We start from the raw sequence: 23,597 nt of genomic DNA on the forward strand, positions 1-23,597 counted from the left end.
CGGCGAGAACAGAAAATCTCATAACACAAGGGCCATTGGATTAAATACGCAAAAGATTATTGCCTCACTAGTTAGCCCTAGACTAAAGACTGTTCTGGTCCCACTAACAAACCTTGAAAAGGTAGAGTAAAGCTCTATACTCTTTCTAAGTAATTTAGTAGCCTCCTAGAACAAACTTCAAGAATATATAGAAAAGCAAAACTATCTAGCACTCAGCAAGGTAAAATTTACATTCTTTGCCTATAATCAAGACTTACCAGATATACAAAAAAATCATGATGAGAAGAAAAATCAGCCAATAGAAACAGACACCGAAATTACAGATTTTGGTAGATAAGAACATCAAATAGTACAATTATATGCCATGTGTTCAAGAAGCACTGAGCATGTAGGGACATGGAAGATCTTTTAAAAATTTTTTTTTATTTTTTTTTCAACATTTTTTATTTATTTTTGGGACAGAGAGAGACAGAGCATGAACAGGGGAGGGGCAGAGAGAGAGGGAGACACAGAATCGGAAACAGGCTCCAGGCTCCGAGCCATCAGCCCAGAGCCTGACGCGGGGCTCGAACTCCCGGACCGCGAGATCGTGACCTGGCTGAAGTCGGACGCTCAACCGACTGCGCCACCCAGGCGCCCCATAAAAATTTTTTTTTTTAACATTTATTTATTTTTGAGACAGAGAGAGACAGAGCATGAATGGGGGAGGGGCAGAATCGGAAGCAGGCTCCAGACTCTGAGCCATCAGCCCAGAGCCTGACGCAGGGCTCGAACTCACAGACCGCGAGATCATGACCTGAGCCGAAGTCGGACGCTCAACCGACTGAGCCACCCAGGCGCCCGGGAAGATATTGTAAAAAGACTCAAATCAAACTGCTAGAGATGGAAACTGCGATTTCTGAGAATTGTCTGAACACAAACCCCTAACACATTCTGTTCCTCTTCCGGGAACACTCTTCCTCTCCCATTTTGTTGGCTAAAAGTTATTGTTACTCAGACTTCACCTCTATCATCACTTCCTTAATGAAAATCTGCCTCATCTCCAAACTAGATCACATCCCATGGTTGGCTTCATGATGATACGAATCCAAATACCACCAAGTTACTCTCTTTGTCTCAATATACTTTAGGAGATTATATTAAATATTATCGAGGCGATAATGTGATTAATCCCTGTCTCCATCTCCATCCCGAGAACCGTGCTGACGTGAGTCATGTTTGGTTTTGTTCATTATTGTCTCTAATGCTTAGCATAGTATTTGGCACAGAAAAAAGATTTGACGCTTGCAGAAAAGGGGAAGGGAGTTGGGGGGTGACAGGGGGGTGGGGGGTAGGGGAATCACCGAAGGAAAGGAGAAAGTCCGTTATCTTCAGAAATGTTTAAAAGCAGAAACATTATACATATGATAACGTAAATCCAAAATTGGAGACAGTTTCAAATTTGACAGCTCAGATATACAAACCTCGACTGATGTACAAATCCTGTTAAGAAAAACACAAAGTGTTGCCTTTTCTTTAGCTACAGGACCCCAAAGATACACAGAATTAGATTTCTGGTTCAGACACAGATATCCCCAATCTTAAATTTTATAATAAATTGACCCTTGAACAACACGAGTTTGAACTGCATGGGTCCACTTACATGTGGATTTTTTTCAATACACGTATCTACGGTAAATGTATTTTCTCTGCTTTACGACTTTCTCAATAGCATTTTCTTTTTGCTAGCTTACTTGATTGTAAGAAGACAGTATTTAATACATATAACATATAAAATATGCGTCAATCAACTGTTAATGTTATCTGTAAGGCTTCCGGCCAACCGTAGGCTATTGTGGTTAACTTTGGGGGGGGGGAGTCAAAAGTTATATGTGGATTTTCAGCAACATCAATGGGATACTCACAAGTACTAGATGTTCACTTGCTGCTTTGATTCTAATTGAGACCTCAGATGGTAGAGGAGAAATCTGATGGAGACTCTAAAATGAACCGTTTGCAGCAACAAAGTTGGAAAATCGGACCAACTGTATTCCTACTGATTGAGGGTGATAGAGGCCACAATCTCGGAATATCAGGCACACAGAGGAGCATGAGTTGTCCTGGGGCAATATGAGATATGGACAGCGTTTCTCTTACACTGCTTCCCTAGGCGAATGCTTTCTTGAAAGATAATTTTAGTAGGCCTGATTGTTGTCAGAAATTGGTTTTCAGGAGATTATTTAAATTTCCTACTATCACTCGTTGAATATTCAAATGGATAAGGTTAATTGATTTCAAGGTGCATTTTCTTTTGAGATAATGTAATGACTGCCAGTGTTGACTCTGCGGCTTAAAACGTGTGATTGACAGGATTCAAATGTTTAAGTGTTAACATTAAACATTTAAACATTTGAATTGGAAGTTAAAAATGTGTTTAAATTAGGCAAAGATAATTAATGTCCCGGTTAGCCCTGTATGTCCCCTAAGCAAAAAGGGCATCCATTAGCACCCTAAAATTCTACCTAAGTAGTCATCCAATTCTTTTAAAATGGGACAGTCACTTTGCTCTGTCATTTAAAAAGTACAGACTACCCCTGCTAGAAAAATGGGATCCTTCTCTTCTTCCCAAGCTATAAATCTGATGCAGGACCAGGAGTCCATGACTGTCATAATATATCTTCCTAGATTTTTCTCACGATAGGAAGATAAAATTGCTCATATCTGAAAAAGTAGTGTGTTGTGATGTATGTTGTGCAATATCTGTACTCATTGGGTGATGCTGTTATGCTAAGGTAACGAAGGTTACACATCATTTCCACCCACAACCATCGACCAAAACTAGCCACAAGGCTCTGCATAATTGCAAAGAGGCTGAGAACTTTGAGCACCACAATCTCTAGTCCAATCCTTATCACATTCTTTAAGAATATGACACTTGAGAAGAGAAATGCCAGCAATTGTGTGTGTGTGCGTGTGTGTGTGTGTGTGTGTGTATAAATGTTCATCTGCCCCTCTTAAATCACTTTCTTGTGGTGTCACAGAAACTGGGGGCTAGGTTTTTAAAAAATATATATTTTTTAACGTTTATTTATTTTTGAGAGAGAGAGAGACAGAGCACGAACAGGGGAGGGACAGAGAGAGGGAGAGGGAGACACAGTATCTGAAACAGGTTCCAGGCTCTGAGCTGTCAGCACAGAGTCTGACGCGGGGCTCAAACTCGGAACGGCAAGATCATGACCTATAGGACCCATGTAGGACACTTAACTGACTAGCTCCAATAAGAAAAGAATAGTGCCTTGATGGTACTGTTAAAAGATAAACTGAGACTATTAACATTTTTTAAGAGTTTAAGTTTGAAGACAGCAAACTTAATGGATAAATGTGTGCCCTGACCGCTCCACTCACCAGTCATACCGCTGTCTCTCTCCCTCTCTTTGGACCTCCCTATTCCCTGAGACACACAGTATTGAATTTAGGCCAACTAATAACCCTACAATGGTATTATACAACAAACCCTAAGTGCTCAAGTGAAAGGAAGAGTCATGCTTTTAAAGTCTCATACTTTAAATCAAAAGCTAGAAATGATTGTGTGGAGTGGGGAAGGCATGTCAAAAGCCAAGATTGGCCCAGTAGTAATCAAATATGCCTCTTGTATCGATGTTAGCCAAGCTGTGAATGCAAAGGAAAGGTTCTTTTTTTTTTTTTTTTAACTTTACTTGTATGTTTTGAGAGAGAGACAACACAAGTGGAGGGAGGGAGGGGCAGGGAGAGAAAGAATCCCAAGCAGGCTCCACACTATCAGTGGAGAGCCCAACACAGGACTCAGACTCACAAACCACAAGATCATGAGCTGAGCTGAAATCAAGAGTCAGTCCGTTAAGAGAGCCACCCAGGCGCCCTGCAAAGGAAAGGTTCTTGAAGGAAATTAGAATGGTTACTCCACTGAACACACAAATGTTAAAAAGGTGACACAACCTTATTGCTGGTCGGGAGAAAGTTTGAGTGGTCTGCCTAGAAGATCAAACTAGGCACAACATTTCCATAAGTCGAGGCCTGCTCCAAAGCAAGGACCCAAAGCTCTTCTCTTTGAGTCAGGCTACAGGGAGGTAAGGAAGCTGCCAAAGAAAAGTTTGAACCTAGCAGAGGTTGGTTCGTGAGGTTTAAGGAAAGAAGGTGTCTCCATAACATAAAAGTGAAGCACAAGTGCTGATGTGGAAGCTGCAGCAAGTTTTCCAGAAGATCTCGCTCAGATAATTAATGAAGGTGGTTACACGAACCAACAGGTATCCAGTGTAGACAAAACAACCTTCTCTTGGAAGAAGACGCCTTCCAGGACTTTCATAGCTAGAGAGAAGTTAAGCCCTGGCTTCAAAGCTTCAATGGACAGGCGGACTCTCTCAATCGAGGCTAATGCAGCTGATGACTTTTAGTTGAAGCCACTGTTCCTTGACCACTCCAAACTTCCTAGGGCCCTTAAGAACCATGCTAAATACACTCTTCCTATGCTCTATAAATGAAACAACAATGCCTGTTTACAACACGGTCTGCTGAATATTTTAAGCCCAGTGTGAGACCCACTGCTCGGAAAAAAAAGATTCCTTTCAAAATAAGACAGCTTATGGACAATGCAACTGGCCACCCAAGAGCTCTGATAGACCTGGACAATGAGATTAATGTTGTTTTCATGCCTGCTAACATGGCATCTATCCTGCAGCCCCTGGATCAAGCAGTAATTTTGAATTTCAGGTCTGATTATTTTAAAAAAAGACATCTCATAAGGCTCTAGCTGCCATAGATGATGATTCCTCTGATGGATCTGGGCAAAGTAAGCTGAAAACCTTCCGGAAAGAATTCACCATTCTAGATGCCATGAAGGCCATTTGCGATTTGTGGGAAGAGGTCAAAATATGAACATGAACAGGAGTTTGGAAGAAGTGGATTCCAACCCTCGTGGCTGACTTTGAGGGGTTCGAGACTTCATTGGAGGAAGTAAGTGCAGATGTGGTGGAAACAGCAAGAGAACTAGAATTAGAAGTGGAGTCTGAGGATGGGACTGATTTGCTGCAAGGTCATGATCAAACTTGAACAGATGAGGAATTGCTTCTTAAGGATGAGCAAAGAAAGTGGTTTCTTGAGATCAGATCCACTCCCGCTAAAGATGCTGTGCACATTGTCGAAATGACAACAAACAAATTTAGAATATTACATAAATGAGGTTGATAAAGCAGTGGCAGTTTTGAGAAAATTGACTCCAATTCTGAAAGAAGTTCTGTGGATAAAAAGCTATCAAACGGCATTACACGTTACAGAGAAATCATTCTTGAAAGGTAGTCAATCGATGCTGCTGACTTCAGTGTTATCTTATTTTAAGAAATTTCTACAGCCACCCCCAACTTTCAGCAACCACCAGCCTAATCAGTCAGCAGCCATCAGTATCGAGACAAGACCCTCCACCAGCAAAAGACTATGACTCATGGAAACCTCAAATGTGGTTAGAAATTTTTAGAAATAAGCTATTTTTTAATTAAGGTATATAGTCGGCTTTTTTTTTAGACATAATACTATTGCACACTCAATAGATTACAGTAGAGTATAAATATAATTTTTTTTTACAATTTTTTTAAACATTTATTCGTTTTTGAGAACCAGAGAGACCGTGTGTGAGCAGGGAAGGGGAAGAGAGAGTGGGAGACACAACATCTGAAGCAAGCTCCAGGCTCTGAGCTGTCAGCACAGAGCTGGACTAGGGGCTCGAACCCACTAACCTCGAGATCATGACCTGAGTCGAGGTTGGGCGCTTTAACTGACTGAGTTACCCAGGCGCCCTAAACATAACTTTTTTTTTAATTTTTTTTTCTAACATTTATTTATTTTTGAGACAGAGAGAGAGCATGAACGGTGGAGGGGCAGAGAGAGAAGGAGACACAGAATCGGAAGCAGGCTCCAGGCTCCGAGCCATCAGCCCAGAGCCCGACGCGGGGCTTGAACTCACGGACCGCGAGATCGTGACCTGAGCCGAAGTCGGACGCTCAACCGACTGAGCCACCCAGGCGCCCCTAAACGTAACTTTTATATGCACTGGGAAACCAAAAACTTCATTGACTCACTTTATTGAGACCATCTGGAACCAAAGCCGCAGTATCTCTGATGTATACCTGTTCACACTCCTTTCTTTTCACACTCCCTTTGTCTTCCCCCATTCTATCTTATGCACTAATCTCTTCCAGTCCTGCAGAAATAGCTGCCTTTAACTTTGCTGCAGGTAAAGTGTGGGCAAAAAAGGGCTTTGAGTACAGTTTTGATACTACTTGTTAGGTACTAGATTTCTAGTAAGTCAAGGAAGTGATGTGGGAGATTCAGGGTTTGGTTTCTGGCAAGAAACTCCAATCCTATGGCTCTTATTGGACTTAGGGGAGTAGAAACAGCATAAGCCCATAAGTCAATCTTGGGTCAAGCCGGAGAAGATTGGGTTATATCTAGAAAGAAGGGGGTAACAACGGGAACTGGAGGGGGTGAGGGAGTTTATTAAAGATGTTAATATCAGTAATAATATGATGATAACTTAAACTCATTAAAAACTCATATACCAAGTACATTTCTCCATAAAAACCCAGGACATCAACAAATACTTTAGAAACAATGGTACTATTTTAAAACATACATATCTGCAACTTCCAGAAAATGGTTTGCATGTGGACAGATTATTTTATTTTCCTGATTGTTCAATAAGCATTTGCTAAATAATTTAAGACACGCACTTCCTTAGAAATCTCTTTTTTTTTTTTAAACAAAAACTGTTATATTCATTGGACAAAGTGGTTTAAAATTCCAGGCATTGCCACAAATCATCTTTAAAAAAAATTTTTTTTTGCATAAGGTATTTTGATGCTGTGCTTTCTCGTGGTATAAAAGGAAGGCTACTGGAGCCATTACTTCATTTTCAAAACTTACTGCAGAAGTATTTAACTGGAGGATGCCGAACTTGGTGGTAAGTTTTCTGGAAGTCACTGTGCTATTAACATCTGCCTCTTCCAGGCACTCCTAGTTACATCAGGAATCTCCAAACACAGTCAGCCTGTGGTCAATTTGCTTAAGTCAGTGATCTGCTCTAACACAGACGTCTAGAAGAAAGGACGTTTGACCAAGCTGGCATTCCAGGGAAGTTACCAGAAAGAATATCTTAATTGCTGATTAACTCAACCAAACTTGAATAGACACCAAAATTTTCTGTTACGTTCTCAGGATAAAACTGAGTAAGATATGGGCACCTGGGTGGCTCAGCCTGTTAAGTGTCCAACTCTTGATTTTGGCTCAGCTCATGATCTCACAGTTTGCATCATCCAGCCCTACATTGGGCTCTGCACCATCATGGAACCTGTTTGGGGTTCTCTCTCTGCCTCTCTCTCTGCCTCTCCCCCTTCCCCAAAAATAAGGTAAATAAATAATTTTTAAAAATGAGTAAGATACAGCTCTGTCCCTTGAATAACTGTTACTCTCATTGGAGACATTCAATCCAGAGGGGAAGAGCTATGATCCTTATAGCACACTCTAAATCAACTCTTGAAAACACTTTTAAGGAGCACAGTGCTGATTTTCCTACCTAGAGGCCACTGTTCTGTATTTCAATTTCTCCTAATGTATATATTCTATATTATATATATTATATATGTGTATATACACATGATATATACAAAAATATATAATATATAATGATACAAATAATATGTAATGTAATAATATTCTCCATATATATATGTGTGTGTGTATATATACACACACACGTATACATTTATATACATATATATGTGTATGTATATATATATGTGTGTGTGTATATATATGTATATATATATATATGCTGTTATATCTTGTTTCCATATCTTGGCTATTGTGCATAATGCTACAGTAAACACGGAAGTGAAGATGTCTCTTCAAGATACCAATTTAATTTCCTTTGCATATATATCCAGAAGGAGGATTTCTGGATCCTTCATACTGTTTCCCCCAGTGACTGGAATTTACATTCCCACCAACAGTGCACAAGGGTTCTGAAAAGGACTAGGTCTTGAGGAAGACAAATCAGGGCCTAAAAATATGTTCTACCTTGGGGCGCCTGGGTGGCTCAGTCGATTGAGCATCCGGCTTCGGCTCAGGTCATGATCTCACCCCTTGTGAGTTCGAGCCCTTTCATCGGGCTCTGTGCTGACAGCTCAGAGCCTGGAGCCTGTTTTGGATTCTGTGTCTCCCTCTCTCTCTGCTCCTCCCCTGCTCATGCTGTCTCTCTCTGTCTCTCTCTCTGTCTCTCAAAAAAAAAAAAAAAAAAAAAAAAATATATATATATATATATATATATATATATATATATATATTCTACCTGCTCCAAGCTGCATGATCAAGGTCACCTCACCTTGCTAAATTCCTGTTTCCTTGTGTATAAAAGGAAATTTCATCACAGGGTTCTGAAGATTTGATGACAAAACCATTTTATAGTGCCTAGCACAATGTCAAGCACATACTAGTTATTAAAGCAATTTTGCATCTCTTTTTTCTGCTTCCTTGCCTGATTCTACAAAAGTTGTGAAATTGGTAGCACAGCTTGTCCACTAGCAAAAGTAAATGCACTTATTTGGTGTGTATAACCAAGCTCTTCTAAAAGGTTTGGGAAACAACCTACTCCAGCATGTTCTAAGTCTCTGTTTTAATATTGGCATTAATAAAAATGAAGTGATTACCTCTTGCTACTTTGCTGAGACAACCGAGATGGGGATGAATATGATGTTTAAGACTCAATCTGAGCATTTAAAAATAGGTTCCATGTAAACAGTAAGTCATGGTAATCAGGTCACTTCTGTGGGCATGCTTAGAGGAGAAAGCTCTGACTTATCTATTACTCGTTTAAAGCATAAATTACTGACGTCTGCAGTGAGATTAGTTCCAAAGGACCTCGTCTTTATAATGCAGTGGACGATTTCTTTTATGCAAAGATTCAGGCAATTTCTCAGGAATGTGCTGCTTTGGAGTACAGATGCTGAGCACATGAATCAAATTAACTCTTATAGTAAAACATTAATCTATTCCCCTTGGTGCTTTTCCCAAAAGTATTAAAAGGAAGTCACTTAAAAACTGTTTCTAGGAAATTCTAGAGACCAACTTCAAGAAACAAAATGCAACTTCCAATCATCTGGGCAAGGTCAAACAAAGCCTTTTTAAATTATGATGATATGTTACCCTATAAGGTTTAGTATATATTCATCTTCATAGAAACTCATACCTAGATTCTGAGCCCCAGGACCACATTCTCTGACTGCCTGTCTGAAGATATCTGTATTACATATACCCTCTGAAAGATTCCCTTGAATCAAGGACAGATTTTTCAACTGGAAAAATCACAAGCAAAAAGACAAACAGAGAAATGTAGGGGTTGAGAGGGTAGGAATTGGAGACAGTAGAGTGAAGAGAAGTGAAAACCCTATTTATGCAAAATTATCAAGTGCCTTACTTAACATGTGTGAAGTTTTTAAGAAAAACCAACATGCTAAAAAGTATATACCCCCCCATGGATTCTTAAGAAATACTATTCATTATTCACCTCTCTTCATTAGCCTTGGTGACCCCAGAGAATTTTCTTCAGAAACGTTTTTTTAAATTTTTTTAATGTTTATTTATTTTTGAGAGACAGACAGACAGAACATGAGTTTGGGGGAGCGGGGCAGAGAGAGAGATGGAAACACAGTAGCTGAAGCGACTGTCATTCAAGCCATCAGCCCAGAGCCCGATTCGGGGCTCGAACTCACAAACCGCGAGATCATGACCTGAGCCGAAGTCAGACGCTCAACCCACTGAGCCACCCAGGCGCCCCATAAAGAACTTTTTAATTTCAAAATCCAGGATCATATTTATTATCAAAGCTGAGGAAAAAGTAGGTAGTGATAAACACTGACGAGGTGAGGACATTTTAATTGCTTTATCTCATTACCAAACGATTTGTGGTCAACTTACTCGTATTATTCACGAATTAACTATTTTATTGCTGACTTACAGAACTACAGAGAAAATAAACGGTTTTATTCTTCTAGTGAAATATGTAACCGAACCAAAGCAGAGCTCATCTGCCCCACGTGCAGCAAGCCAATAAAAACTGACACCAAGATTTTGCAATGAAGAAAGGCAATTTATTAACAGGGTGCCACCCAGGAGAATGGGGAGCTAATGTTCAAAAATCTCAAATTCCCTAGAGGTTTGCAAGTGAGGGTTTTTAAGGGCAAATTTTGGGACAAGGGTTCTCCTGAGGAGGTTGTTGTCCTTAACTGGAGGCCCGTGAGGTCACGTTAGCCGACGCTACTTAATAACTTCCGGTCCCATTTTGCCTGGTTCCGCATAGGTCAATTCCATCTCCAGGGACTTGGAATCTGAAAGATACCTTTATTTTTTATGTTGGAGATTTCATTAGGCGCGTCCGGTGATTATATCTTCAAGTACAGTGCTGATTAACTACTTATAAGCTAGTGGCGTCTCATTCCCACGTGTTCCTGTAAATGATAATAAGCAAGCACTTCCCATCTTTTGAGCCCAGGCCTAGCTGTTCCTTGGCCAGTCCAGCCATGCCTGGTGGCGGTATGATCTCTACCGTCTATTCTTTCATGTGAACTGACAAGACGGGTGCTGGCCTCCAAAATAAACCTTACAGACATCCACTGTCCTCAGAAAGCTCGTTTTGGAATTTACGGCAAAGATGACTTACTACGCCATGAAAATCGCAAGTCTTAAAGGTTGCTGATGTGACTAAAGTAAATGAGAAAATATTAGATTTTCCCCTCTTCCAAAGCATTAATGTTAGCTCTTTATTTTAAAATAGCTCACCCTGGAGGCGCCTGGGTGGCGCAGTCCGTTAAGCGTCCGACTTCAGCTCAGGTCACGATCTCGCGGTCTGTGAGTTCGAGCCCCGCGTCAGGCTCTGGGCTGACGGCTCAGAGCCTGGAGCCTGTTTCCGATTCTGTGTCTCCCTCTCTCTCTGCCCCTCCCCCGTTCATGCTCTGTCTCTCTCTGTCCCAAAAATAAATAAACGTTGAAAAAAAAAATAAAATAAAATAGCTCACCCTGATAAGAATCCATTATGCCTCAGTATCTTGCATCGTCACTGAGGATGTCTTGCTATAGACATTCCATTCCTCCCTCATTGTCTAGCATCCATAAGGGGTGCCAGCACTCAGGGGGTGCTTGGGTGACTCAGTCGCTTCGATAAACATTAAATGCATAAATAAAAAAAAAAGAGGGCAGACTCAAAATAGAACCATTTGCTTGTAAAAATCATTATAATGCCTGACTCATGCGGAAATTTGTCTCAACTTGACTACGAATGTTCAAATGAGATTTTGAATGGGTCCCAAATCTAATATCCATCATTTCATTCCATTAAAAGGACACAAAAGAACAGTAACATATGCAAATATGTTATACCTCAAATATGCAAATGCTTCAAAAATATCCTTCATGACGATATATATTTAGATGAGATGTATAAATAAATTAACCTCAGTAATTAAGAAAACATAGGATCTCTTGAAGCTTGATATGAAGTCAATGTATCAATTGGCCCCTAGCAAGTAAATTTTACCGAAAATCCAGTAAGTGATAGAGGGATTTTTTCTCAGCTTTAATAAGATAAACGATATAGAATATTTTGGGACTCTTGCATGGCTCAGTCAGTTAAGCATCTAACTCATGATTTTGGCTCATGTCATGATCTTGTGGTTCGTGAGATAGAGCCCCTGGTCAGGCTCTGCACTGGGCATGAAACCTGCCTAAGATTTTTTTTTTTCTCTCTCTCTCTTTGCCTTTTCCTCTTCCCTCCTCTGCTTGCTCTCTCACGTGCATGTTCTCTCTCTCTCTCTCTCAAAAAGAAAAAAAAGATATAGAGTATTTTGAAATATGATCTTATAAAGCCAGCAGAATTTTTTCCTCTGCTTCATATACTGAATTGCTTTAATCTATAAATCTAGAAGAAGAAGGCTTTTTCCCAGATAAGAAATAAAGTACAGCTGAAGTTTGTGAAATAATTAGTAGGCAGAAATAAAGGAGTTACTTAAAACTTCTGAAAGTCGTTAAGATTTTGAAGCAAAAATTCTTAACGCCATCACAGAGCTCAATGCCAAATGTTTTCTCTAAAATTGTTTCCATCCTAGACAGTTAGCCCAAGATTTATTTTACAGTTTTACTCTGCATGTGGTCGCTTGCAGTGTTATATATTACAGGTTTTAACTTATAGCAACAGTAATTTCTTTAAATGAGTGGATTTGTAGCTTAAACCTTGCTAATCACCAATGTCTATCATTATGGATTTTTTATTTGCTAAGAGCAGAACCAAATTTGTCCCTTAGTTTTTTCGAGTGAACAAAACCCCAAACCTCTACTGCCATCTAGTGGTTCCTCTGAATTTTTTCAAATAAAAGGATTCCTCACTGCATCAAGCCATGATTAACATTTTAAAAGGAACTTTCCCCTTTAAATTGCTAGAGTGTTTTAGGTCTTTTAATCTGGAGCAACTAAAAGCAAAAACTTTAAAAAATAAACTATACATGGCTATTATACGCACATTATTAGCAATGTTATTTTTACCATTACCACGAAACGATAAATACAAGAATAGCCCATTTACATCTTGCTGTGTTTCACATGCGAGTTCTTTAACGTTTTATTATGAAATAATTGAAAACTCGTATGCAAGAAGAGTATATAGATTCCCATGAAGCAACTGCCAAGCTTTTTTCAGGGCAGTTGGACCATTTTAGATTCTCACCAGCAATGTAGAAGCAATTCAGTTTGTCGGCATTCTTACCAGCATCTGCCGTTGTCAGTATTTTTAATTTCAGCCATTGTTATAGCTGCATTTCCTTAATACACACACATTAACGAATGATCCAGAACATCCTTGCATGTGCTTATTTGCCATATACATCTTCTCTTTGGAAAATGTTTATGTCCTTTGTCCATTTTCTATTTTTTTTTCTGTTGACTTGAGAATTCTTCATATCCTTTAGATGTAATTCCTTTGTCAGATATGGGGCTTGAAAATATTGCCTACTAGTGCATAACTGGTGTTTTTTTATTCTTTTAACAGAGTCTTTCACAGAGTAAAAGTTTATTAGTTTGATGACATTCAATTTATCAAAATTGTAAATATTCCTTAAATGTTTATTTATTTTGAGAGAGAGAGAACATATGAGCGGGGAGGCAGGGAGACAGACATGGGACTCAGTCTCACGAACGGGGAGATCATGACAAAATCACAGGTCTCACGCTTAACTGACTGAGCCACCCAGGCACCCCTATCAGATTGGGGCACCTGGGTGGCTCAGTTGGTTGAGCATCTGACTTCAGCTCAGGTCATGATCTTGTATTCCATGAGTTTGAGTCCCATGTCTGGTTCTGTGCTGACCACTCAGAGCCTGAAGCCTGCTTTGGATTCTGCTCCTCCCCCACTCATTCTCTGTCTCTCAAAAATAAATTAAAAAACACTAACAAAAATATACTTTTGATGGATCATGCTTTTGATGCCATGTCCAAATCCTAAGTTGAAGATGTTCTCCTTTGTCTCCTTTGCTTTTTTCCTGAATGTTTTATAGTTGCACATTTGCATTTACATCTATATTTTAATTTTTGAATAATTGTGAGGTTTAAGTTGAGATCCATTTTTTAGGATGCCCACTGTTGCAGCACCATTTATTGAAAATTCTTCCATTGGATTTCTTCTGTACCTTTGTCAGAAATCAGTTGGATGTGTTCGTGTATAACATAGGATTTTTATTTTGCTTCATGTTAAACACATTGCCTGATGAATCTCGGCAACGATCTTTTGATAAGGCTAATATAAAAATATCAATAAGAGATAATTTTGTAAAACTGAAAAAGAAAAGCTCAATAAAATTAAATGACTTAGCTAGGAAAACATGGAAAATTATTCAAAGTGAGGAACGGAATCTCGTATCATAGTCACGTACTAAGTTAAAGCCTAATTTTAAATGAAAAGCTGTATAACAAATCATCAGAGAGCAGGGTCTTTGAAATGACCTCCATGACTTAAATCCTAGGTAGGCTTTTTATCAGCTGTAGGACCTTGGGGCCCTAGTTACTAAACCTTTTAATCTGTGCATTTTGCATCTCCAAAATATAAATAATAATCCGCCTATCTCCTTGTGTGTCTATGGGCTAAGTTAACAGATGTAGAATACTTACAACACTGCCTGACATATTAAGGATGCAATAAATGTCAGCTATCATTAATCAAATCTGATAAAATGTCTGATAATTCCAAAGATTGAATCAAACCTATCTTTTAATATAAAATATATTCATCCTAAATCTTAAGCAAGTTCCTAAATCCATTTCCTCACAGTAAAATGGGATTATTGTGAGGAACAAATGATCTAAAGTATTAGAAGAATGTATCACAGTGCTCGGATACATGGTATACAGTCCTTTAGTAAATACTATCTTTCTAAAATGTAAGATACAGGGGCGCCTGAGTGGTTCAGTAAGTTAAGCGTCCGACTTCGGCTCAGGTCATGATCTCACGGTTTGTGAGTTAAAGCCCCAATGTCAGGCTCTGTGCTGACAGATGGGAAATTGGAACCTGCTTCGGTTTCTGTGTCTCCTTCTCTCTCTCTGCCCTTCCCCACTTGCACTCTGTCTCTCTCTGTCACTCTCTCTCACAAATAAATAAACATTAAAAAACTATTATTAAAAATAATAATAAAATAAAATGTAAGATACAATTTGCTATATTTTACCATTATCAGTAATATCAAATGTTTCTGGAGCCTTTATATATATATATGTATATATATATATATACATACATATATATATACTCACACCCACAAGGGTTCAAAAGCAATAAAGGTGGTCCTTAAGCTAGATTGCATCTTCCAGTACACAAGCACAACTAGGGCATCCAAAATAAAAAGAAAGGGAAGCTATTGATCTCAGTGACTTCTGAGACTAACCAGTCTCGATACCCATAATAAGCAAGGGTAGTTTGAACGCTGGAGAATTCCAACACCAATGACGCTATCGACCCAGTATTTAAAGGCAGGGCCGACATTTAGCAAACTCATGAAAATTATGTTTCTCTGATATCCTAAGAGAAAGAAACACAGATTAAGGAAATCTGCTACAAACGGACGGCAGTTTGATCAACTTAATTAGCATACATAAGAATCGATTACTAACAAAGAAAATTCCAAGTGGGGCATTAAAGCACTATGGTTACTTATCTCTAGGAAGATAATGATCTCATTTGTGATATCAATTTACTGATATTTATTGATAAATATTGACAATCTTATTTTTCTTAATATATCACTATTTCGAAACCAAAGTAAAATAGGTTACTTGTCTACTAAGTTCACAGATTCTCCTTTGAATATTCTGTGGTGAGTCAAATCCCTGACTCCCACCCCACTGCTATCTCCTGTCGACTCCGCGATTTGTGGCGTACAGAGAGGGACACCTTGTTGATTCAGCCCATTTTACAGACTACAAATACCTCACTTGTCAAGTAGAAGTAGAGAAGCAGATGGCTCAGAGAGGCCAACTGAACCTGTTACAAGCAAAGCCAAAGGCTACACAGGGAGGTAGTTGCTGGCAAAAAAAAAAAAAAAAAAAAAAAAAAATACCAAGTTTAAGATTAAAAAAAAAAAAAAAAAGCTGGGGCACCTGCAGTTGGCTAAGCATCTGACTTCAGCTCAGGTCACGACCTCACGGTTTGTGGGTTCGAGCCCCCCCATCAGGCTCCACGCTGACAGTGCAGAGCCTGCTAGGGATTCTTTCTCTCCCCCTCTCTCTCTGCCCCTCTCCCACTGTGCTCTCTCTCAAAATAAATAAATAAATCTTAAAAAAAGAAAAAAAAAAAAAAAACCTGTTCGGATTCAGGTCTGAAGCTCAAAACTTCCTCTCGACTTCATGACGTCATTTTCTCCATACTATTTTCTTAGCCATTTTTGAAACATAACGCTGTACTCTTTTTTCTCTTAATTACTCCATTGTGTATTTAATATTTTGAAGACAATAAACGTCAGAATTGAGATATATATATATATCTTTCTTTTCGGGGTTATGTCCATGTCTTCTCAAAAGAAAAAGTCTTCATAACAGAAACAAGACCTGAATAGTTCACTGAAGCTGAAGCATCTCTGGCTAAGGAGCAGGAAAGATAGCCTGCTCACTGGTGCAGTACAAATTCAGAACCATTCTGAAATTCTCCGGGAATGATCCAAAACATTCATGCATGTGTCTTTTGACCAGTGACAGCTTGTCTCTTTTTTCTCCTCCCATGTAAATATCGTTCACAAACCCGAGGAAGTGTGATCATAACCAATCTGGAGGGAGCGCGGACATAGGAATAGAGTCCAAGATTGCCGTTACCCTATGGAAATGGAAGGGTATTGTTCACTTTTGGCATTTTGAAAATAGCTCATAAAACAAGAGCATCTGTACAAAGCTTTATAGTGATCAAAGTATATTCTCAATATTCTCACCTATATTATTTCCATAATCTAAATGTAAATGGCAAAGAGATAATTGTAAAATTATCAGTAAAATTGACTGCATAGCAGGGCTTTTGGTTCGGTTTTGTTTTCTAGGGAGCTCTGAATAATCTTTGAAACAGAATTGTCTTTCCCTCAGATAACGTATGATTGTATGCATGCAAAGAAAGGAAAAAAAAAGTGGAAAATTATATTAAAGCTAACCTAACAGATCCACTTATATGCAAATAACAACCAGTAGAGCAAAGTAAACTTCACTGGAAAATCTGACAACTCACGGCCAGCACTAAAATGTGAGGCAACTGAGGTACAAACGTATATTCTTAATCTGCTAAAGTAAGCAGTTCTGCTTTTCTGAGGAAGCTTACATTGCCTGAAGAATTGAGCTCTTATTAGCCCTTTTCTCTAGGTAAAGCATCATATCGTGTATTTCTGTGATAAAGTAGTAAGTGGTGTCAAGTCAGCTTAGTGAGAAACAGTATTAGAAGTCTTAAGAAGAGAAAGAGAGGGGTGCCTGGGTGGCTCAACCGGTTAAGCGTCCGACTTCAGCTCAGGTCATGATCTCAGAGTTCGTGAGTTCAAGCCCCACGTCGGGCTCTGTGCTGACCGCTCAGAGCCTGGAGCCTGTTTCGGATTCTGTGTCTCCCTCTCTCTCTGACCCTCCCCTGCTCATGCTCTGTCTCTCTCTGTCTCAAAAATAAATAAAACATTTAAAAAAAAAAAGAAGAAGAGAAAGAGAAAAAGGAACATTGGCAACGTCCAGAAGGTTCAGGAGAGGGGGTAGGGAAGAGTGAAACGGGTGAAGGGGCGTAAAGGTACACTGACAGCGAAGAGCGCTGAGTCATGTAGACAACTGTTGGGTCATTGTCTTAGAGACCTGCAACTAATATAGCACTGTATGTCAATAAAACTGGAATTTTAGAAACTTAATTTACTAATTAAAAAAAGAGAAGGGTCAGAAGAATGTACTACTTAAACTCTGTGTTGAGACATAGGTAGAATTTGGATAGTTAAACTGATAGTAGCAAGCAAGACGTTTCATGTGAAGGGAAAGCCTGTCAGGGACACTCTCAGTAAACCAGCTTGAAACACGTGGAATGATCATCCCCTTAGGGACAGATAGACCTAAAGTTAGCGGGAGGCTAGACCAGCCAGACAGAACCACAGGGTCCTGGACAAAGGTTAGGGGCGTAAGAGTTTATTTATCCTTTTGAAAATGAGAAATCATTGGTGGCTTTTAATAGGAAAATGACAGAATGAAAAACACTGTTTGGGAAAATCAACCTAATACAGGAATGCAGTCTGCATTAGGGAGGGGCCAAGTGGAGGCCGGAGGACTAGTTAGGAAGCAGGAGGACCAGTCAGGAGGCTGGTAGCAACAAGTCTCCCAGGTAGCGGTCAAGGCCTGACCTTCAGCAGTGGGCGTAGGAAGGCACGATGCTGACCGGGACAACACTGAGAACTTACTAAGTGCCAGCTACTGTCCAGAGTCATTGAATCCCCATAACAGCGCTGTGAGCCGGGCACTAAACAAACGGCCCCAGGTCAAAGCACTAAGCATTTGACAGGTATATTGCATCGAATACGTCCACTGTACAATTACCTCTACAAGGGAAGCTTGGAGAAAGACCAAGGAGGAAAGAAAGAAGTCTTCTTTTGCCACCAGGGTATTTCGCATGGCCTTTGAGTGAATTCCAGACAGAGCCCAAAATTCCTGGAAAACTATGCCCACATTCCCTCTGTTGAGGCTGGTCCCTTCTCTGAATTACCCAAAGAAATGCTTCTTAGAAATTAAAAAAAAAAAAAAAAAAAAAAAAAAAAATATATATATATATATATATATATAGTAAATGTTTTGTTGTAAATATATTGAAAGAAGAATTCACACTGAAATTTCTAGAGGGCCTACGTTTCAGTACTCAGACCTTGGCTCTCGTTCTTCACATTTGATGTACACAGGCCTCTGTCATTTGCCTCTTTTACTAATAAAGAAGTGAAACCTCAAGAAGGCAAGCAGCTGATCCAAGGTCAGACTATGTTATAGCGATCTGAACAAAATTACTGTCTTGTCAATTAAACCCCCAATGGTTTCCAGTATACAACACTGTCTCACGATATCTAAAGATGGCTTTATATTTACTTAGTGAAAAATAAGAAAGATTATTGCTGTTAATTATGAACTGTCTCTACTATTTTATACTTATTTTGCTATAAGTTCTTCTGAATACTAAACTGTCTTCTAAGATTCTATCATCAAACATTTACCTTTATCTGAAAGAATGGCTTTGATCTTCTTTCTCCGTATATCAACAGGATCGTTTTTCTGACTTTCATCATCACAAAGAGGCCTAGGCCTCTTTTAAAATCAATGCTGTCCATTTCATTGTCCATAAAGATGTTGCGCCATTCTGGATTCTTCAAGACGCAAGGGTAGAAACAACATAGTACATTTCTTTCCCCACTTAAGCTTAAACCACACATCTTATGTATCTCTCTTTAGACAGTTTTTTTTTTTTTAAGCTTATTTATTTTGAGAGAGACAACACAAGCCTGGGAGGAGCAGAGATAGAGGAGCAGAGAGAAAATCCCAAGCAGGCTCCATGCTGCCAGCACAGAGCCAGACGTGAGGCTCAAACTCATAAAACTGTGAGATCATGACATGAGCTGAAACCAAGAATCAGATGCTTAACCGCTCAACTGACTGAGCCACTCAGGCATCCCTAAACATTCAATTGTGTAGGCAATTTGAGCTCTACTTGTGCTAAAGGACAAAAAGAGTTCAATAGCAATGGATCATTCTTACCACAGTGAGAAGATAGAAAAGAAGTAGAAAAGAGCTAGTAAATTCATGTTATACAACATGAACCATAGAACCACGGTTCACAGAACCGTGAATTTCTAACCGAAGAAAATTAGCGTATTTATCATACAGCAGAAACTGTTACAATTAATAAATGGAATTCATTGAAAAGCTAGGTTAAGTTTACACAAAATTGGAATGAGCCAATAGATTATGGACAAATGTGCCTGTAAGAAAAGGAAAGAAAATCTGTCTCCAGTCATCACTTCACATTTGTTTGTGGTTTGTGAGATGCCCAAATCATGAGAGGACACAATTTCCTTAAAGGTTTCCTTATGAAATAAATTCTCTGATCTTAAAAACAAAATGATATTTTAAATAATTCTTTCAGATTTGAAAATGTTAAAGCTCAATCACTGTGATTGCTTTGGAATAAAGTCTGCTCTATTTAAGAACACCATTGTAGTGCCTGGTGCATGGAAGGGTGCTGAAGTAAACTGCTTTTGTTTTGACGGGTGCATTGTAAAGGGACAAATTAATGATATCGAGAAACTCTTGGAGGTTTAGATGATTTGCTTTTAATATCTTGGGAGTTGTGTGTACAATGTAAAGTGGACTTTTTATTTTTAAATAAAGAACAAATATATTCCAAGTAATACTCTTACATCTTATTGAACCTTATTGCCAAGTTGATTGACCATTTATGTTGGGATACCGTAGAAATTCTTGATGAACATGAGCACAGAACCATTTTCCCCATCTGTATCTCTATCTGTGAAACAGTTTCACAGAATGGAAAGACCTGAACTTCTCCTTCATACCACATCTAAAGCTTTACCGATCTGATACAAGACATAACAATTAACCTAAAACCTCAGACAGAATTGGTGTTGATGAGAAACCTATTGTATAATCGTACTAGCATATAAGGATCCATTGTAGAGTCCGCCATCTTACGGTATTTAACATCAGCCCCTCAAATGCTTTATTCAAATATTGTGCTCTGTAATGACTCCTCCCTGCCCCAAACCCATCTAATATGAACATGAATCAGTCAGGATATGTTGTCCGTCTCCTCTAAAGCATCTTCTGAGTGTGTTACGGAGCCTTCAGATGACACTGAAGCTGTACAACATTTTCTTGCAATGTCATCACATGACCACCCATAGGTAAAGGTTGCTTACGTCAGCAAGGCTGACACTGTTGCAGCTGGCTTGGACTGGATTTGCTCTGAATGTGACCTTCTCCCTCACCTCCAATTTTCGTTACTGACACTATCGGAGAAGGAATCAGGAACAGGAGCACAATTTCGTTGGAAGATCTCTGAGAAGAAGGAAGGAAGTGGCCAAAATGAAAGACATAATGTCACCGGGTGCAGGAAGAAACTTTTTCTCTGAATAAAATGTTTAGAAATGACACTTGACTTTGTAGTTAAAATTGCAAAGAACACGACCCTGAAAACTTAAAACTACCTGCATGAGAAGAATGATTCAAAAATAGTTTTATGGGGGGCCTGGGTGGCTCAGTTGGTTAAGTGTCCGACTTTGACTCAGGTCATGATCTCACAGTTCCTGGGTTCAAGCCCTGCATCGGGCTCTGTGCTGACAGCTCAGAGCCTGGAGCCTGCTTCAGATTCTGTGTCTCCCTCTCTCCCTGCCCCTTGCCCTCTCATGCTTTCTCTCTCTCTCTCTCTCTCTCTCTCTCTCTCTCAAAAGTAAATACATGTTAAAAAATTAAAAATAAATAAAAATAAATAGTTTTATAAGGCACCTCCATTTAAAGAAAGAATATTATGTCATCATGATCTCTGGTAGGTGAGAGTAATAGAGTACAGAGGCACAGGGTGTATCTGATTTAGGAAAAGCCAAGACTAAGTGCAGACAAACAAAGAAGATCTGGGATATTATTAGTTTCAACTGAAGGATTTAAACTGAAGAATTTTATTAGCTGTTAAAAATAACTGCCCACTAATGGAGAGAACTTTGAAACCACACAAACTTTCTCCTGTGTCTTTTTTCCCGTGTCCAATTTGGTTCTCCAAATTGGCCTAAGCCATGCGCCACACAGGAGTTCATCTGACCCTTGGTGGTTCCGATGAAACTGGATTGAACCCCATATTTTCATTTGCACAGAAGTCCAAAGCCATTCCATGCCTGTTGGCTAATTTCTGGACAGCTTACTACCTCATGACTTCTTTTGCTTCCGGGGTCCTTGTTCCGCACATGCTGCCGAGGTGCTACCGCCTATCGACCTGGATGTGACACAGCTCCATTATTGTGTTCCTCAAAAACTGAACCCAAGCTTTTGAAAGCATACGTGATTTGACGGATGGCTGGAGAGGTGGGGGACAAAAACACATCACTTATTACGCTGTCTTGTTCCCCAGGTTCATTGTTACCGCCTTAAGCTTCTCTCCTGGCTCTTTTTCTCTGCTTTTCTGTTTTGCTGGGTTGTCTCTTCTCTCATCCTCACCCCTTTGACTCAGTGCTTCCCCCCACCCCCATCCCCACCTCCCGTCCCTCTCGGTAGCAAAACAACACATTCCTTCCCTTACTCCATGCTTAGCATCTTACTCCTTCTTCTGAAGGGACTAGCTGATAACCCTCTCAGCATTTATGAACACGTTGTCTGAACAGAAAGAGTTTGCAGAGAAGAATTCTGTACCGAATGTTAAGACAATGTTCTCTAATTGTATAACATCATGTCTGTGTTTGAATTAGACACTACTTGCTGTGATCATGTTGCGAATCACTGGGATGGAACCAGTGACTTCTCCACAAGTTTACCTCGTTGAATCCTCAGCACGTGCATAGGAGGAAAAACTTTTCCTCTGCCCTCTTAGGCTCGATGACTGGAAACCTGTGTGTTACCCTACCAATGGACAGATTAACAAGAAAAAGAGCATATGATTTGTATTGATGCTAATATTTTTACATGCATGGGGGCTTCACAGAAGAGAAGTGAGAAGCCCAAAGAAGCAGTTCGACTCAGGGACTTATGTACCATATTAACAAAGGCTAATGAACTCTGGAGAAGTGACTAGATGAAGGAAAGAAGGGTTGGGGTTCTAAGGCCGATAAACCGTGTGGAAGTGACTAGAAGATATATGGGGGGAGCTAATGGCACATAAAGGATATTTTAGTAATATTTTAGTCTGATCTTGCTGCAGTTCTCCATCTCTGGCGATAAGTGTCGCTCTCCTCATCGCGGTACAAAAGAGGGAAAAATGTATGCCCTGATTTTAGGTAGAAAGGGTAGGACAGAGGAAAGGACTCTTCTTACATTCACTGTTTCTCAATTACCTTCCAGTTAAAATAATTATGATAGGAAAAGATAGGATAAAATAGGCAGAGAAGGAAAGGTTAGGACCTGAGGTACCTGGGTGGGGAAAAACACGGATTTGTAACAATGCTGGGAGTATCTGACGACAGCAACCCCCGCTCAGGTGCAAGGTTGCTCTTAAGAACATAACAGACACCCCTTACCCCCCTCAGGTTCCTCTAAGGAATTTGACAAAAGACCTGACTAAAAATATGTAGATAAAATGTATGATCCACAAGGAACAATATGGCCCTAGACAACCCCTCAAACAATGGAATTGAGCCAATCAGGAATGGACAACCCAGCACCTAGAGTTATCCAGCCAATAAGGGTAGAACCTGAGAAGGAACAAGAGGGAAGAGAAGGGAGGGGGGCCACCAAAACAAGGACTCTTGCCTACAGTCTGGTGGGCATTCACTTTCAAATTTCCCCTCTCTGTAAAGAGAGCTTTCCTACTATTCTTCCTTTCTGATCTTATACTTTGAATAAACATTTGACTGCTGCTCATTTTGTGTCCATTGCGTCACTCTTCAAAGTGGAGAGACAAGGAACCCCGGGTACTGAGGTAAAAAAATCCTGCAACATAATCACTATGCCAAAGTGGCATATTTTTGGGTAGCACACCCTGATCTCCTTCACAAATAAGTGAGGCATCTTTCTCCCCACTTTACAGATGAGGGCTCTAAGGCAAAGTTAGGAAACTTCCTCGACATGACTCTGTAGTAAGGGGGAAGCCTGTAAAAATAATCAGTTCTAGTGGTTCCTACTCACATATCTCACAATACTTTTTTTAAAAATTTTTTAACGTTTATTTATTTTTGAGAGAGAGATAGAGTACAAATGGAGATGAGGCAGAGAGACACACACAGAATCTGAAGCAGGCTCCAGGTTGTGAGCTGTCAGCACAGAGCCCGACGCGGGGCTCGAACTCATAAGCTGTGAGATCATGACCT

The sequence above is a fragment of the Felis catus genome, chromosome B1 (assembly GCF_018350175.1).
Source record: "Felis catus isolate Fca126 chromosome B1, F.catus_Fca126_mat1.0, whole genome shotgun sequence".
NCBI lineage: Eukaryota > Metazoa > Chordata > Mammalia > Carnivora > Felidae > Felis > Felis catus.